This window comes from Streptopelia decaocto (genome assembly GCF_964273445.1).
Source record: "Streptopelia decaocto genome assembly, chromosome: 1".
Lineage (NCBI taxonomy): Eukaryota > Metazoa > Chordata > Aves > Columbiformes > Columbidae > Streptopelia > Streptopelia decaocto.
In genome coordinates, this window is record NC_138663.1 from 135,241,714 (window position 1) to 135,259,243 (window position 17,530).

A 17,530-nucleotide genomic window follows, 5' to 3' on the forward strand; every position below is an offset into this window, starting at 1 on the left:
CTGTACTTGTAGGCTTACATAGTGCATCCTTAGTTGAACTATCTGGAAAAACAATAAAGTAGAACAAAATTAAAAGAAGGTGTTACACTTTAAAATATTGTTAAGAGGACATTACAGGTCTTTTGATTTAGCTAAATGTAGATTTCTAGGACAAACAATTTTTCCTAATATTGACTTGATTTGTTAGAACTAGTATTTCCCCTGAAAATATTGTTATTGAAATCAAATTCCTGTTTCACAATAAAGTTTTTGCAGCTCCAGAGGTTTTATTTACTGATGCTGTGTAGAATAAGTCTAAGGGGAGAATGCTGTGCCTGTCATCTTCTTAACGACACTTCTTCTAGGACTGCACCAATGCCTGAAACGTATGTCTTCCTGTTAATTTTGAAACAAATGAAGGCTAGGACCTATTAGCCTGAGGGTCTTGGATTATTGACCAGCTGTTAAATAATAAGATTTTTTAAGATACTATGTGCAATATTGCTTGACATTTGCATATATTTCCTTTACTTATGCAGATGTGACTCATAGCATTCCTTGTCAAGTCAGATTCTAATCCTTAATATTTTATTTTAGGGAAATAGTGACACTGAGTAAATTTCTGGATGTTTTTTCTTAGTTGGACTTTTCCACTTAGAAGTTGCTTTTTTCCATTTAAATCTCTCTTTCTTGACTAAGCAGTATTGAAACCCTCTTTTAAAGTGTGGAACACTTTGCAGAAGATTTAGTTAGAAAAATATCTACTCAGATAAAACAATTTTTGATACAAAACTTAGCATGTAGTCCATACTTAAATTATTGGATTAACTTCTCTGTATGAAACAGTGTAAGTTGTTACAAAGGCATTGATGGATTCAGTGAGGGAATCAAAATGCAACCTTGGTAGTAAAGACAGCAAAGTGTCCTATGTGTTCTTTTCTGCAATAACATACTAGCTTGGAAAGGTCTTAGTGCTGGTAAACGAGAGTATTCTGGCTTGAAGATTTTCACATCTCTGAGTTAAGAGGGTCCAGATCAGCACATGGCATCCTAGATGTGCCTGGGGCATCTTGAGGATAAACTGAAACAGATGATAAGCAAGACATTAATCACTTCATAGTGAAAATGCTGATTTCAGCAATATTGGCTCTTCGTACAGCAGACCCTTTTTTAAAATGTTTTAATGACTGGCTATATTATAGATGTTCTACCTTGGTGTAAAGACTTCAAATTTGTGCTACTGGTGACTGTTTTACAAGTATGTATTTACTAACACATGCACATCCATTTAATAATAAATAACATTTAAATCACTTTTTGCCCAGAAGGTAGGATTTTAGCACTCAACTGTTATAAGGTGTTTTGTTTTGGTTTGTTTTTTTTCCTGGCAAAATGCCATTGGACATCAAACCTAGAAATGTCTACAAAAATACAGGCATTCATATGTGAAAATGTGCAAAATAAACACTACCTAGACACCTAACTTACAGTCTGTTGCAATTAAGACTTGTTAGTGGTCACTCCTCTGAAGTGGCTATTCACGTCAGAGATCAGCCCTGGCCAGACCCACAACCTAGCTCAGTTTTGTATGTAACCTTTTTGTGTAAAGGGTCAATTTTCATAAATGCTCAGGTGGGTTAGACAGAATAAGTAGCTTACTGAAATAATAGATTATTTAATTTTTGAGGTTTACATCCTTGATAACTGCGGAATTTTGAGTCCTTGTTGATTACTCATATTGTTATTATTCGAAAAGTAAAATGCTGACCTGACTGGGGAGATGTCAGAAAGTCTTTTGGGGCTGTGGATCAAGAGGCAAGAAGGCAGCTTTTTAGACAGCAAAGATCTTACCTTGACTGATAGATGCAGAAGACATCCCACCGAAGATGTATCTCCCCTCAAGTGCAACAAACCTGTCCAGTGTACTTAAAGCAGCTGAGGCAATACTCTTCTGTAGTATAAACATCTACCAGACACTGAGTACAAGTTTGTAAGAGGCCAGTGAGTTGATGACTGTCAGTGGAGAAACCGTTATGTATAATACATATGATACCATTGCTGCTATTTATTGCCGACTTTGCAAGGACATCTTTTTCTGAACATCTATATCCTTACTTTTGGTAGTATTCCAGACTTCAACAAGTGCAATGCACCCTATTTCAGCTCGAAAAAATGTTGAGAACTTCTGCTTTATATTGCATTTTATCTCTATTTAGCACATTTTTTTGCCTTGGGCCTTGAGTTGTTGATTTTGACACTTTCTTGTAAATCAGGATCATTGCCAGCATTTCTTAAGTCTTCCAAATACCTATTCTTCACCTTAATTTAAAGATGTCCTTCTGTGGCTTCACATCAGCTGCTAGAAGGAAATAGTCTATAATGTTAGAAATCACTGAGTAAGGCCTTGTGAAGACTAAGCAACAGAAAAAGGATGGCCCTTTAATAGTAAGACCATTTAAAAAAAATATATCCCTAATGATGAAAAAAAATCATGGAGGAGAAAGAAAGAGACATTGAAAATATTTCTAAAAAATATTATTCAAAAATTCTCATGAAATGACTTCGTAGAACTTGAAGATGGATCATAAGTAATTATCTTGTGTCAATAATTTTTTGAAGTTTCAGAACTTTTTCTTCTCTGAAATACTAAAAAAGATAGAATATCGATTATTTTATAAATAAAGGTCAGGGGGAAGGTGAATAAGGTCAACTTAAATACGGAATATCAGTAATTTTGAAGTATTTCATTTTAGTTTATTTTTTTGCATATCTATATTAGTCTTTGGGGGAAGAAGGAAAAAAAGAAACTAATTTTGCACTTTAAACCAGAACTTATTCATCTTGAAAATACTAAATGGAATATTTGAGCAATTTCAAAACACTTTCTGCTTTCTTAAATGGCAAATGAATCGACATGTTTCCTTGAAAATAACTTTGCTTTTAATGAACCAGTCTTTTCTGAGGGAAAACTGGCTAAAATACTTGCTGCTAACTGCATCAGTGACAGACATATCATGTATTTTGTACTTCTTTAATCTTTGTGCTTGTGGTTTTGTACAATGTGAAGCATTAACAAAGTATTGATTTAAGCCATAGGTTTTCTTGTTACTTCCTAGAGACAATGAAGTAGATGATATAGCAGAAATATATGAGAAATCTAGCTCCAATGTTTTGTCTGTGGAAAAGCCTTGTTTACTCAAGCAAATAAGACCACTGAAACCACCGAAAGTTGCATGCTTAGGGATTTACTCAAGGTCAGTATGTGTCACAGCATTACAAATGTACCTTATATGAGACCTGCACGGAGGTTGTTATGCTGCAAAGAACCTGGAACGTGGCTGTGCAGTCGGCTGCTGCCTTGAGCTTTCATCTCCCCCGCAGCATGTGGGAAACCTGTGCTGTACATGTCTGTAGCCAAAGCAGCATTACCTACAGCAGCATGACTAGCAGGAGTCCTGAGGAAACCAGAGATTGTCTCCATTGAGGGCCCATGTCCTACCGTCCAGCTGCATGACTCTAGTGACTTGCCTTCACAGAATCACAGAATGTTAGGGATTGGAAGGGAACTCGAAAGATCATCTGGTCCAATCCCCCTGCCGGAGCAGGAACACCTAGATGAGGTTACACAGGAATGTGTCCAGGCAGGTTTTGAATGTCTCCAGAGTAGGAGACTCCACAACCTCCCTGGGCAGCCTGTTCCAGTGCTCTGTTACCCTCACTGAGAAGAAGTTTCTTCTCAAATTTAAGCGGAACCTCTTGTGTTCCAGTTTGAACCCATTACCCCTTGTCTTACCATTGGTTGTCACCAAGAAGTGCCTGGCTCCATCCTTGTGACACTCACCCTTTATATATTTGTAAACATTAATGAGGTCACCCCTCAGTCTCCTCTTCTCCAAACTAAAGAGACCCAGCTCCCTCAGCCTCTCCTCACAAGGGAGATACTCCACTCCCTTAATCATCTTTGTTGCCCTGCACTGGACTCTCTCCAGCAGTTCCCTGTCCTTCTTGAACGGAGGGGCCCAGAACTGGACACAATATTCCAGATGCAGTCTCACCAGGGCAGAGTAGAGGGGAAGGAGGACCTCTCTCGACCTACTAACCACCCCCCTTGTAATACACCCCAGGATGCCATTGGCCTTCCTGGCCACAAGGGCACAGTGCTGGGTCATGGTCATCCTGCTGTCCACCCTGACCCCCAGGTCCCTTTCCCCTACACTGCTCCTTCTCCCAGCATCAGCCGTTCGTTTAACTGGGCTGAAATCTCTTGGTATCTTGCTGTTGCCTAATATCATCCTGTTGAAATATTTCAACATCATTTAAGGAAGGCTTAAAGACATAGCTCTTAATAGGGTTGTCATTCAAACTGATTGTAGCATTGCTTTTTAAATTTCTTATGAAGGAATATCTGCTCTCAGCTGGAAATGTGGGCTGTTTCTTGTGCAGGGTTATCAGCTGTGGCACTGGCACTGAAGATGAATATATCCGCTCCTCACCTGTTTTTCTAACACCGTTTCTGTATTCTTTGCTAATCAAATGCTTCAGAATTGAGATTATTTCTGATCAGTGCTGATTCAACTACTAGAGACACTGAAGAGCGAATACATTCTAACCATTTATTATTTGCATTTTTCTGTGATGCAACTAAGAAAGCTTTTTATTTTGTGCTGTCTGGTCTCTTGTTAGAACAGGCTTCCTAGTTCAGATGATTAAAGGGATATTGTATATCTCTGGGAAATGAGCTTTAGCCATTTAGGAGCAGGGCTTGAGTTTCTCCCTCTGTCAGTAGTTTGGTTTAGATGCACATTTGCACAGTGATTGCAACTGCTGTTGGCAGACACTCCCTGCTTAGTTGTGTGTTGGTAGTCTGGAGTGCGATAGCCTGATTTGGCCACTGTACAGCAACAAAGAGGCAGAGTACAATGACGATAAGCAGAGGTCTTGAAGATCTGATTTACAAGAAAAGCCTGAATTAAGTGGAGTCATTAGCCAAATGTGTCAGGAAAGAGAAGAATAACAGGTGCTGCCTTGTGGAAGCGTAGTAACTAGATGATCCCTTGTGTTCTCTTCAGCCTATCTTCCCATTCCCTCCGTCATTTCCTCTCTTCTCCTATGACTTTACCCACACCGACCCCAAGACACACTTTTTTTAATATCACAGGGAGAATTTGTGCACAGAGCTTCCGGTTACTAAGGTTGTAAAGAGTTGGTTAGAAAAATTTGACTTATTTTATTATGACAGTATTTCATGTCTAGCAAACTGATTTGTAAGGCAAGAGCTATTTTAGTGGATGAAAGTCAGGAAGTGTCTTCAGCCTGTATCATGTCTCCTTTTTGCAGTTGTATTTCCTGCTATGGTGCCTGCATTGCTTTCTGAAATGAGGAGGGACAACCCTCCTGGAGCTCTTGATCCAGGAGCAAATTCTCTGTGCTCTTTTTTTTTTTCCATCCCTGGGTCCATTGTCCCCAGAGGCATCTGAAACATACCACTGAAAATTCAGTTGGAAAGCCCAACTTCAGGAAAGCTAAATAAAAGAGAGTACTTACTAGCAAGTTCTGGATAGATGAAACAAACAAACAAACAAAACCCAAAACCTCAAACCCTAACGAATTATAAGTTATTTCAGCTTCAGGGTGGCAGCCTCCTAAATGGGTAAGAAAGTGCCTGTGGGAAGATCTCATATTTGTAGGACAGTTGAAGATAAATTGGGGTTTGAGAATAGTGGTAATTTAGTCTGGATTTTACTTTAGCCTTTTCTTACCACTAAAAGAAACAGACGTGTACAATGCAGAGAATATTTGTCTAATGCTAAACAAATCCTTTTGCACATACAAAAGATGAGTACACAGAGTCTGTATTTTGCCAATGGATTCAGTAACACACTATGAATAAGCTCAGAGAACATGCAAATGACAAACCCTTGATAAAAAATGGTAAACTGCAAACTCTTGTTATGCTAGGTAAAACTGAAGTAGCCTATCATATTTTCCTTTAAAAGATGATGGATATTGGACACCAACAGATGCATCAAATACCATCAAAGTTATGTAGATAGATAGGTAATTTCTTGTCCAAAGAGTTCAAAGTAATGTTCAGATTCTCTCCTTTGATGTGAGCTGTGGAGTTTGTATGGCAGAGTGTGTCTCATAGCATGGTGTAAAACACGTTTCCTCCTGAGCAACCAGGTATCTTACTCATTAAGTGATGCTTGCCTCAATGCTCTACAAGGCAAATTTACAGCCCTTGTCTGCCAGGAAGCTCTCACACTAGAAAGCAAACATAGGCTGAAGACAAAATACACCAGGACATCCAAAACAAGTGAGTTAGGGCAAAGAGAAAACATCAACAAAACTAGATGGAGTAAGGGACCAGAAGACGTGTTGGAGATGTCTTTTATCTCTGAAGAAAATTCCTATTTGTGGTGTTCTGCATATGACTGAAAAAAGAAAAAGAAAATCCAGCTGTGTCGAACACAGGAAAGATGGTGATAAAGTAAAACAAGAATATATTTCATGATGGAGTAAAAACCACGTAGTCTGAAAATATAGCAAGGATGTGGGCAAGGTAAGGATTCCAGAGAGCAAATTTAGGTAGAAGCAAGTTTCCATAACACGTCCAAAATTACTAGGAACTGTGAGGATACTGAGTAAAGGCATACACAAAAATAAAAATTACTGAATAGTGTTTTCAAAGGCATATGGAACTCTTTACAGTTAGATACATTAAATAACATTAAAAGATGATGAAATGATCACCATGGTTCCTGGTCCATAGTTGGACTTAAGTTTGATAAAATTTGTCTGGCTAGAAATTTATAGCGGTACCACAGTATGACAGGAAGAATTTTGGAAAAGAAATTTTGTAGGCCGTGACTGCTTATTTTTAAGCAATGACATAATCCACCTGAGTGCTGGGGACTTTGAAGATCCACTTTTCTCAGGTAGAAAAGTTTCTGTTCCCTTGGGTTTGTTTTAAAAACAAACAAATGAACAAAAACAAACTAACAAAGAAACAAAAAAAAAAGCCCAAAACACAAATTTCTGCACACATTAGAAACAGACAAACTTATCTTTCTGCGACATTTCTCCCATCCACTTTTGAGTTGTAGAAGACAGCGTAGTGGCCTATTTACTATCATAAACTGTTTGATCCCTTATCAGTCACAGTCCTCTCAAGTTTTTCCAGTGTGTACCTTCAGCTTTTTATGGCTGAATTCAACACTTTTTTTTTTTTGGCAGGTTTTAGACAACACATTTGATGTTGTCTGTACCATGATCTTTGCTGGTATGTGGTTGGTCTGCTGAGGTGCTGAAGAACATCTGTTTGAACACCTCACAGAAGATAAATGAGGTTGAAATAGTTACAGGCCAATGTAGGAATTAAATAGTATCTGGCCTTTCTGCTGCCCTTCCGAGCTGGGCTTGTGTTTCACTCAAAGTATTATTCATCTTCTGAGCACAAAACAACTGCTTTGTTGTTGTTGTTGTTGTTGGGTTTTTTTTTTTGGTAAACAGTTATTTTTATATTCCTTTTAAAAATTAAGAAACTGGCAAGAAGAATTGTTATTGCCAAAAATCCCTCAGAGGATCAGTATCAAAGGAATCAGGATTTAGAAACCTGAGCTTGCAGCAGGAATTGAAGGGAACTCCACAAGTGTATCTCTACAATAGATGTCAGACTTGTGATGACATTGTGGAAATCGAGGAGCAGAAAAGGAAACAAATAGGGGTCTGTCATGACCTGAAGTTATGAAAACGGGAAGAGGAAGGGACACCACAAGGAGGTGGGTTTTGAAGTCTTCAGAGCAAACCCAAATCAAATCTCTGTGGTGTTTAACATTTTGCCTGTTGCAAACAAGTGCAACATTCCAGGTGAGAAGTGTAGGTTGAAAAATCAGTTTTAAGCTGAAATGATTTGGTAGACTTTGTTCCGGAGTAATGGGCCAGTAAGCAGTGAGGAATCTATGATGTAGTCTAGAAAGCGAACTCATGGTTTTATGGTAGTGTGGGAGACTACTGATGGACAGGTGTCAGACCAGGATAATGGACAAATGAAATTAGAAAGGACGCTGCTGCTTTACGCCATCTGTGAGGTGGGATTTTCAGGAAACAATATCAAACAAGATTGTTGGTGCTAAGACCCCCCAATGTGGTTTTTGCCCCCCCCCCCAATCTCAAGTTAAATGTCAATAGTACTTGCACATATACAATTCCTAAATGTTCCAGAGTGAATCATGTGCTGTCTCACAGAACATCTTCCAACTTGACCGAAGTCACTTTCCTCCTTATATGCAATATGGGTAATGAGGCATGATGGAGAACAGGAAAATCCAGCTTTCAATGGGAAATATAGGAATTACAGGAAAGGAAATGGAAAGGAAAGGAAAGGAAAGGAAAGGAAAGGAAAGGAAAGGAAAGGAAAGGAAAGGAAAGGAAAGGAAAGGAAAGGAAAGGAAAGGAAAGGAAAGGAAAGGAAAGGAAAGGAAAGGAAAGGAAAGGAAAGGAAAGGAAAGGAAAGGAAAGGAAAGGAAAGGGGTTTATAAAACAGAAGGGGAAATGGCCTTTGAGAAAGGGAGGCATCAGGGCCCATTGTCCTAGAATTACAGTGCTAGTTCAGCAGTTTTCTGTTTATTTTCCAGTCATGTACACTCCTTTCTCTTTTTCTTCTTGATAGCTATACATACTCAAAGCCTCACAGTTAAAACAAGAAGACAGATGGTGAATATTTTGTTCTGGTGACTCTGGCACAACTGATCTCTTCTCAGCAGTGTGATGTGATATCAGAAAAGTTAGCAAAATGGACTGTATGTAAGATAATGTGCACCATACCTTGGTGGAATAAAGTTTGAAGGATTTATTCTCAACACATGACTCGAGAAGAAGCTGGCTGTATTATATAGATGTCTTTTCCTTTATTTGCATCAGCTGATGGTGAAACACTTCAGCCTTTCCCTCTGAGAACACCAAGGTGGTGCTAAAGTGATTTTCATCACCTTATTAACAGCAAGCAAACAAACTTCCTAACTGAAGTTCAGATGGACTTTGGCCTGAATTTAAGAAGTCAGTTTTGAAATAAGAGCTTTCCATGTGGGTTTCTCATGATTTTTTTTTTCCATGACATGTTTTTTTTGTTTTGTGGGTTTTTGTTTGTTTGTTTTTTCTTTTCTGTTTTCCTCTGTCACTTACTAGTTTAGCTACTGCACTTCCTTCTTTTATGAGTTTTCTTATGAGTTCTTCTTTCAAAAGAACAGGGTGCTCAAAATGCTGCAATACAGGCTGCCACACAAAAGAGTTGTATGGGTATCAAACGTGGGTAACTTCCATTGGTTTCCTATTCATTTTGGAATCCAGTTAAGAAGTTGCTTTTCTGGATTTTGGAAGTCTCCAGTGCTCACTGTTACACCACTTTGGGGCATCTCAGTTGTGCTCCAGAGTCACTTCAACTTCATCTTGGTCATTTCTGCTCCACCCCTTCCTGTTGCTCATTCCCAGTGTTGCTCCTGCCTCTTTTAGCTCGTTGGAAACACAGGGTAACCTTTGCATCACATGTTCACCGGACATTTGTCTGTTTGTTTATTAGCCTTTGATTGTTGCTTTCGTCAAGCTTTTGCTAATATTGGTTATGAGGAGATGACATCATGCCATAAGGTTCTTCTATTCAATTAAGTTACTCCACGTTTATGCAGGGGATTAAATGAGATCCTTGTGTGTTTTCCTGACAGTGCAGCACTTTAGCTCAGCTAGGCCTGCCTTCACCCACACAGTGCAGTATTTCCTAACAATTTGTAATAATTCCTTACGCTTATAGTTCAGTCATAGCTTCTGAAGAATTTCTTATGATTTCCAGGATAAGGTCCACTTATTGTGCTGTCAGTGGAGGCAGACAGAAGTAAAAATTAGTAACCATTCATTGGAATCCTTTGATTTTTGTAATATGGTTCTCGAGCATCCATTCTTGGAGAGTTTGAGACCTGTTTCCACCTTCTAATGTAAAAAAAACAAGTCAGAAATAAAGGCAGTTGGAATTTCCCTCTGGAAAAGTCCCTCTCTCTCCATTGATGGACGTAGAAATGTGTCTTCTTAACTGAGTTAAGTTAGGTACCAGAACTGAAGTAACAGGAAAATCATTGCCTTTGTTTTGAGCTCTTGTAATGTGGGTTATTAAGCTTGAGGAAAATTAGAGAAAGATTCGCATAACTGGTCTGAAACAAACTTCAAATTTCCCACCTCACTCTCTTCTCCAAGTTTTGAAGTAGTGCCCAGTCTTCTTATGCTTTGAAATCTGTATCTGTTTTTCATTATGGACAGTGCTACGTGACTCCAAACAATGATCCTTCTCCTATATTTTAAGCCAGAAAGAACAAGTTTTTTGTCAAAGACCATATTAACCTATGATATTTACTGAAAGTTTGTGTGTTGCAAAATTCTCACTTATGTGTAGATATATTTTAGTTAGTGTTATTCCTGGAGACCAACTCTTAAATCATTATACATTTTATTATAAAGTTAAGAAAATGTCAATATCATATCTGAAGGATGAAGCCATTTATAGGATTTGGCTGGTGCCTTCACACAGTGTAGTGCTCATCATAAGGAGGATGCAAATGCTGCCATTTTTGTGGGAGCTCATTTCAAAAAATAACCTGAATAACCTGAGCATATAAAATGAGTTGAAAAGAAGATTATACTTGAAGGATTGTCCTTTGCTCTTCACACAGTATTTAAAGTTCATTCCTGCTTTTTTCTGCTCATTATGAAGACACAAATAGCATCCTGCAAAACCTGCTGTGATGCATTATTCTAAGTGCCAGTAAGATAATATATGAAGAAATCTATTGCATATCAGAGAGTAGGACTGGAGGTGAAAACCAGACATGGTCTGAAATGCCCTTGTGTAGCTGAAGAATGGCATTTCACAGCATGTTGGCCTCATCAGAAGCTGTGAGCACCAGTATTTACAATATCTTTAGACAGCATCTTTCTCTAAGCATAATGATTCTCAGTTTCTTTGAAACAAGCTGTCATATTACTTGAAAAGAATTATCTAGTATTTAATTACTGTGATATGAAAAATGTATTGAAAAGAAGCAGTTTTTCTTCAGGTCTGCAGGTTGGAGGTAAAGCCAAACAAAACTGTGACAAGTGCATGTTGGGGTAAATCATGCATTATAAACCACAACTGCAAAATGATAAAGCAAACAATATGAAAATGTGGAAGGAAACTATATTCTTGGAAAATTACTAAGCCAGTGAGGTCTCAAAATATATTGCTTCAGCAGCATTTCCTGGGTTTTGTCCCATAATAGTCAGTGTTTTTGAGTTAGGGTAAAATCAACACACATTTTGGGAATTGGGTTTCTACATTACAATGTCATGCTCTGTAAGGTGACTTTCAAGTTGTGCAGCTCTTATACTCACAGGTACAGTAACTGCCTGCCTGATAGGGCAGTATATAGAACTTGTAGCTGTGTTATACTAAGTTTTAATAAATCCTATAGCAATAATGAAAACTGATCTGCTCTTTCATGGCTAAACATGGTTCTGGGATTTCAGTATGTTGAGAAGTATTGGCTTCAGAAGCAGCCATGTGTTTTTAATTCAACAGCCTTAATTACAGGAAATTTAATGATAATGAAGAGTAAGACAGAATAAAATAAAAAGGAAAAAAAGTACAAAAGAGACCTTACTTTCCGTCCAAAGGAAAAAAGCATTCTGGTAATAAATTGGTGCCTTTACATTGGAAAATTCATTTGTTGTACTTAGAGTATATATGCTAACAGTTAGCAGTTGTCCTTTAATTTGTTTTTGCGTTCCTTTTTATTTCTTCTTTGGTTTCCCTTTTATGGCCTCAAATATCTATTTAATAATTGGAAAAACATTATGCTAACATGTGATCCTGAACAGGAAGGCAGCTGGTGTCTTAAGAGTTTGGTAATAGGATATCAGATTTTGTCACTGCTATAAAGTCAGTAATAAATTTAGGCAAAATTTTGGCCCCATTGAACAAGAGTTTTGCCATTGACTTCAGAAGAACCAGAATTTCTTTCCTGGGGTTTGATAAGCAAAATCCTGAGTCAGAATCTGTGGCAAGCAGAGGAAAGCTGCCTGTTTGGTTTGCCTTGGCAGAGGCCTGAAGTCATCTCCTGATGGCTGCTCAGTTGCCCGTGTTCAGGCTGAAATGTTCATAGTTCCTGTGTTTGTATCATAGAGGGATCCAACCTCTGCAGCGTGTACCTTAGTAGACTATCTGATAGCTCAAGGGGCAGAAAGGTATGTAGTATTTTGTTTGTTTTGTTTGCTTTTGTTTTCCAGAAGTGCTGGAAAGGCAGTATGGAGGAATTGCTGCTGTTGCTGTGCCCTCTCTGCTTTATCTTTTAGTAAATAAGACTTCAGTCTCCCAGCTTTATAAGAAGCCAAATAATGAAATAACCAAGAAACAAATGTCCAACATTTGGCACCAAATTAAACTTCAGCATGATAAAGTGTAGGATCCTAAGCCTGGAAAACTGGACAGTTAAAATAGCAAATGTTCCAATTACAAATGAAAGACAAATTCATATGATTGTTGGGGAACTGTTTGGATCATTTGTTCATGGCAATTAATTGAGTGAAGGAGTTAAATGGCAAACAGCAGTAGCAGCTTACATTAGACAGATTTCATTCAAAATTATGTTTGATGTAGACTATAATCAATTATCTATAGTGGTCTTCATGACAAATGTTATAGCTAAATTAATAGCTTTACCTAAGTCTGTTGGTAGATTTATTTATGGGCTGCACATCATGATGGCATACATAGATTTACAACATTAATAAAAACGTGAACTGCTTAGTCATACAGCTTGTCTGGTAAACATTCGTTTGCATATAGAGTCAATCAAATTTAAAAAATACGAATCTGCAAAAGCCTGTAAGTTCCAAGTAAAGTCTGACAGTCACATTCTTATCTTTCCACACCTTAATTAAAAATATCTGTTGAATTAATTTTGAAATTAACTGAAACTTCCTTTGAACTTCAATGTAATTATACTTTCAATTTGAGGAGTGTTTCTTCATAGCCCTTCTTATGAAAAGTTTATTAGTAGCAAAGATGATGTTAGAAACTTAAAATGTTTATTTACTTTTTAGTCTTAATGCAGTAAAATTTTAAAACCTATTTTGCAGTCCACAGCATTGTTTAAAGAACAAACAAAAAACTAAAGGGGTGTCTTTTCACACTTGAAATACCTTAGGTTTTAAAATCATCTCAGTGCTTAATTCCCTTTGAAACTTAAAAAAAATAATCTAGTCTTTTTAAACCTGAGGATCTACACTGAATCTCACCCAGTCATTTTTTGGTTTCTCTGTACATACTTATGAGCAAAGATCAGAACACAGAGATAATAAGGATTTCTGCCATCTTTTCTTTCAGTTAGTACATCTTGATTTGTTTTCTTATCATGTTGTTCTTGGTGTCATGGCCTCAGCTACATACTAAAATTAGCTGGAAAGGTGGGAAGGCATATTTGTAAGCTAATGAACTTTAGCCATTTTAATTTCTTATGCTTAAATACAATACATTATGTGCCTGATGTATATACAAACCTGGTGTGATGCAGTACAGAATATGGACCTGGACTTTTCTTAGTAGTATTCAGTGAAAAGTCTTGAAAAACACAAGTTTTTACTGTAGGGGTGGTCAGCACTGGCACAGGTTGCTCAGAGAGTCTGTGGAGTCTCCTTCCTTGGAGATATTTAAAACCCAATGGACACGTCCCTGAGCAACCTGCTCTGGCTGACCCTACACTGAGTAGAGTTGGTCCAGGTGATCTCCAGAGGTGCCTTCCTGCCTCAGTCTTCTATGTATGTCTATTATACAGTCTTGGCCAATGTCAGAACTTTCAAAACTATAGGTTATTTTAAGCTGGTAATCTTACAGGAATGCAAATTAACCAGATTCTGAAATTGTATTATTTGCATTTCCGTGGTTTCAAATATATAGATAATATGTATTTAAAGCCATTCTTAAGCTAGAGGTTAGTAACTCCATTACTAAATTAAAAATCAAAGTATTTTTTAATTGCATCATAAAACAGAGGAATCTGGAGGGTAAAACCATAGCAGTTGAAAAAGCAGAAAAATTGCAATGTTTATACTATGTTTAACAATATGTACTGGAGGCAGACATTAACTAGCTGAAAAAAATATGTAAATTAGGAGCTTAAAAAATGCTGAGCTGTGCAACTCATTCCTAAGATAGCTGTATGTTGACTTTCAACTCCTCAGTTTTGTCTTCTACAAAAAGTGTGTGCCCTATCTTTTAAGAACTTTGCTTCTGATTCTGAAAACTCTACAGTATGGATTTACATGCATTTTGGTCAGCTAAAGACTTCAGGGGGTTTAGTGTGCAATATGGTGATATTGAACCACAGATTCATAGAATACCAGGTTGGAAGAGACCACAGGATTATCCGGTCCAACCTTTCTTGAAAAAAGCACAGTCTAGACAAGATGGCCCAGCACCATTGCCAGCTGAATCTTAGAAGTGTCCAATGTTGGGGAATCCACCACTTCCCTGGGGAGTTTATTCCAATGGCTGATCGTATTCATTGTGAAAAATTTCCCCCTTGTGTATTGCTAACATATTTATTTATTGAAAACTGATGGTACCCTCAGGCTGAGCCTAGAGCCCCTCAGTATTCTGGGTGCTACACAACAGGAGATGCTGCCTGTCCATGGAGCCTCTCCCTAAGCACACGATCAGGAGGGACTCCGCAATAGTCTTCATATATGATATCAATATCCTTCACCTTCCCCCAGCTTCCCATGGGGAGTCTGGGGGGATAGATTTCCTTGTTTTAATTATAATTTTGTAGGGAAATGGTTCTTGAAAGTAAAAGGGACACAGAAGAGAGGAAAATAAATTAGGGAAGTGGTGGTCTGGCAACATTTGGAGCATCAGAACAAGCAGGTGGAGAAGTATGTCTGATGTCTAACATTTGGACAGTATATTTGCATGCCAAAAACTGTTTAAAAAAGGTTAATAGTTATGTACTTGCATTAGTTGATAAGGCAAAAAATACAGCTTTTTATTTATTTATTTATTTATTTTTAAGATATGGGCTGTATATGTCAATTGTGTGAGAAGATCTGGCTTCTAAAATGGTGCCCTTCTGGCTGCATCATTACCCAGTGTCCTCTTCAGTAAACAAAGAAAAGACAAATTTATAAGCAGTTCTTTTACCTTTAAATTAGCATTTCATTTTTAGTATTTGTTTACCTTTGGAAAGAATACTTTTTTTGTTTTTTTTTCCTGAATGATAGTTTAAAACAATAAACCAAAACCCTGAATAACATGCATGAACATACTTTAATATATTAATGAGTGATCAAAATACAATACAGAAATCACATATGCTGCTCTGCTGCAACTTTCAAGGTTCAATCCATCATTCTGGAACCCAGGGGGCTGGGATTTGACATCCTGCCTAGAAACCATACTTCAGATTGGCTGGAACTGTGCCATCTTATGTTCAGGTTAAAAGAGCAGCTGTAATTTGTCTGGGTAGCACTTTAACTATGCACAGCAAATCATAAAACCCATTTTCAGTAATAAACTTGAAGATAAAATAGGTCCATTTGCTTCATTTCCTGATCCATACAAGATTTTCATCATTTTGATGCAATACCACTTGGAGTTTGATCTTATAATGATGTAGATTTCTCTCACAATCTTTCTGAGATTAGCAGTTTTATTTAGCATATATGTACTATGTAGGAGATTTCCTTTTGGCATTTACTGGAAGCCTTTTTCTATTGTTCTTTGAAACTGAAAATACGAGAATAATTTCATAGTAGGAGTTAAGTTTATATCTGATTGCCACAGTAAATAAAACCCAATTGTAGTCTTTTTCAATTGTAAATACCAGATGTGAAAATACTCCATCCTGTTCTCTTTTTTCACCCTTTATGTCTTAGTACGGCTAGTTTGCAAGGGAGTAGCAAATGGAAATACTACCAGCAACTCAATGAAGATGTTTTAAGAATATATATGAATTTGATTTTTATTTATGGCTTTGGTTTGTGATGATTATAGATTTCAACCTTTTGTGTGCGTCTTTGTTTGCAAGCGTGACTTTGCCTGAGCAGCAAGGTCTGGCTTAATTTGGGAGCTCAAGTTTCCTGTGTTAACTTAGTAACCCAAGGGAGCTCCTAGGATGGACTTTCCTCATGGGGATGTGCCAGTGAGCCCAGCTGTGGGGAGCTGGACCAGAGGCAGCCATGCTCACCTGTACGTGGAGTCTGTAGGCTTTGTTTTAACCCCTTCTGGAGGTTGCACTATTTGGGTTCCAGCATTAGCTTTCTTCTGATGCAGGCAAATATACTGTGAGAAGCAACTTAAAATGTCATTCTAGTTTGGTAGACACCTAATGGTTTGACCATTAAATAGACTGGCCAGGCTCCCTGAATCCATAGTGCATTTACTTCCGTAGCCTTCTGCCGAGTGCCAGATCTCTGGTTTTTCTTTTTCACAGAGCCATTTCTCTGTCTGTGTTTCTACTAGGACATTTCTCTTTCAGCCTCACTGGTCTGTCCCTTTTTTTTGTTATGTTTGAAACCTTAAAGTTTGCTGAGACAAAAGGAAAACCCCGTATCACTCTTCCTCATCCTATCCCCCACTTCTGACTTGAGGAGTTACATTCGCAAGATGCATCTTGTGCCCCTGTGTGCTACCCCTGCATCACCACTGTCGGCAAGACAGCTTGTCTGTGTTACTATGTTGTTGTAGCTCAGCCTACCCTACTGAAAATATATTCTTTCAAGATGTTTGTTTCCTTTAAATGATTTATCCCTTTGAAAATGCCGCTGGATTAAGAATTTATGGAAACATAGTATACTAGTATTAGACATGTACTCTACTGGGGTAGTCTAGCTAGGGAAAATGAAATGTGTTTCGGTATATTCTGTCTTCCCCTTCCATAGTTACGTGAGAGCATGCTGCAGGATGGCATTGTGCGTCTTGGTGGCCACACAAGCACTTTGTATTCACTGGAGACTTGGAGGTACGACAGCTGCATATAAATATGCATAGTTGGAGAGATTCATGATTGTGCCTTGTTTGATGGCTGGTTGGCTGTAGTGCTGCCACTGCAAATCAATGAGCGTTTTCCTCATCTATCAGCTGCTTGCTTGCTTGAAAGCAGACAAAATGGTTAAAACACCAACAGCCCACAGAGGGCTCCTGAGCGAGTGAGACTTGTTTGCTACAGCACTCAAAACATTTCCCTGAATCTACAGTAGCTCTCAGTAGATGAATTTAGCACTCAGCAGATTAATTTAGCTCCCAGTGTGCTGGATTTAGACAGAAAAAAACTAATATAGATGAATACATTCTGTTCAGCCAGCATATTTTGTTTTTCAACAATACACATGTCTTATTTGAACTGCAATCTGGTTGGAAGGCATTTTGCGAATGGTGCATTGGTCATAAAATTGAGTCATGCTTGCTCATTTTTTGAAAAGCTCTCATCTAGTGCAGATTAAGGAAAAAGGTATTGAGCAGTTCACTGGAGAA

At 38.0% G+C, this 17,530-nt stretch overlaps 1 protein-coding gene across 17 annotated transcripts in view; it reads left to right on the plus strand.

Annotated features, from left to right (window-relative positions):
- The window catches only part of LOC309441175 (uncharacterized protein), a 262,238-nt gene that overhangs the window by 145,232 nt on the left and 99,476 nt on the right, over positions 1 to 17,530 (plus strand). The window lies entirely within an intron of this gene.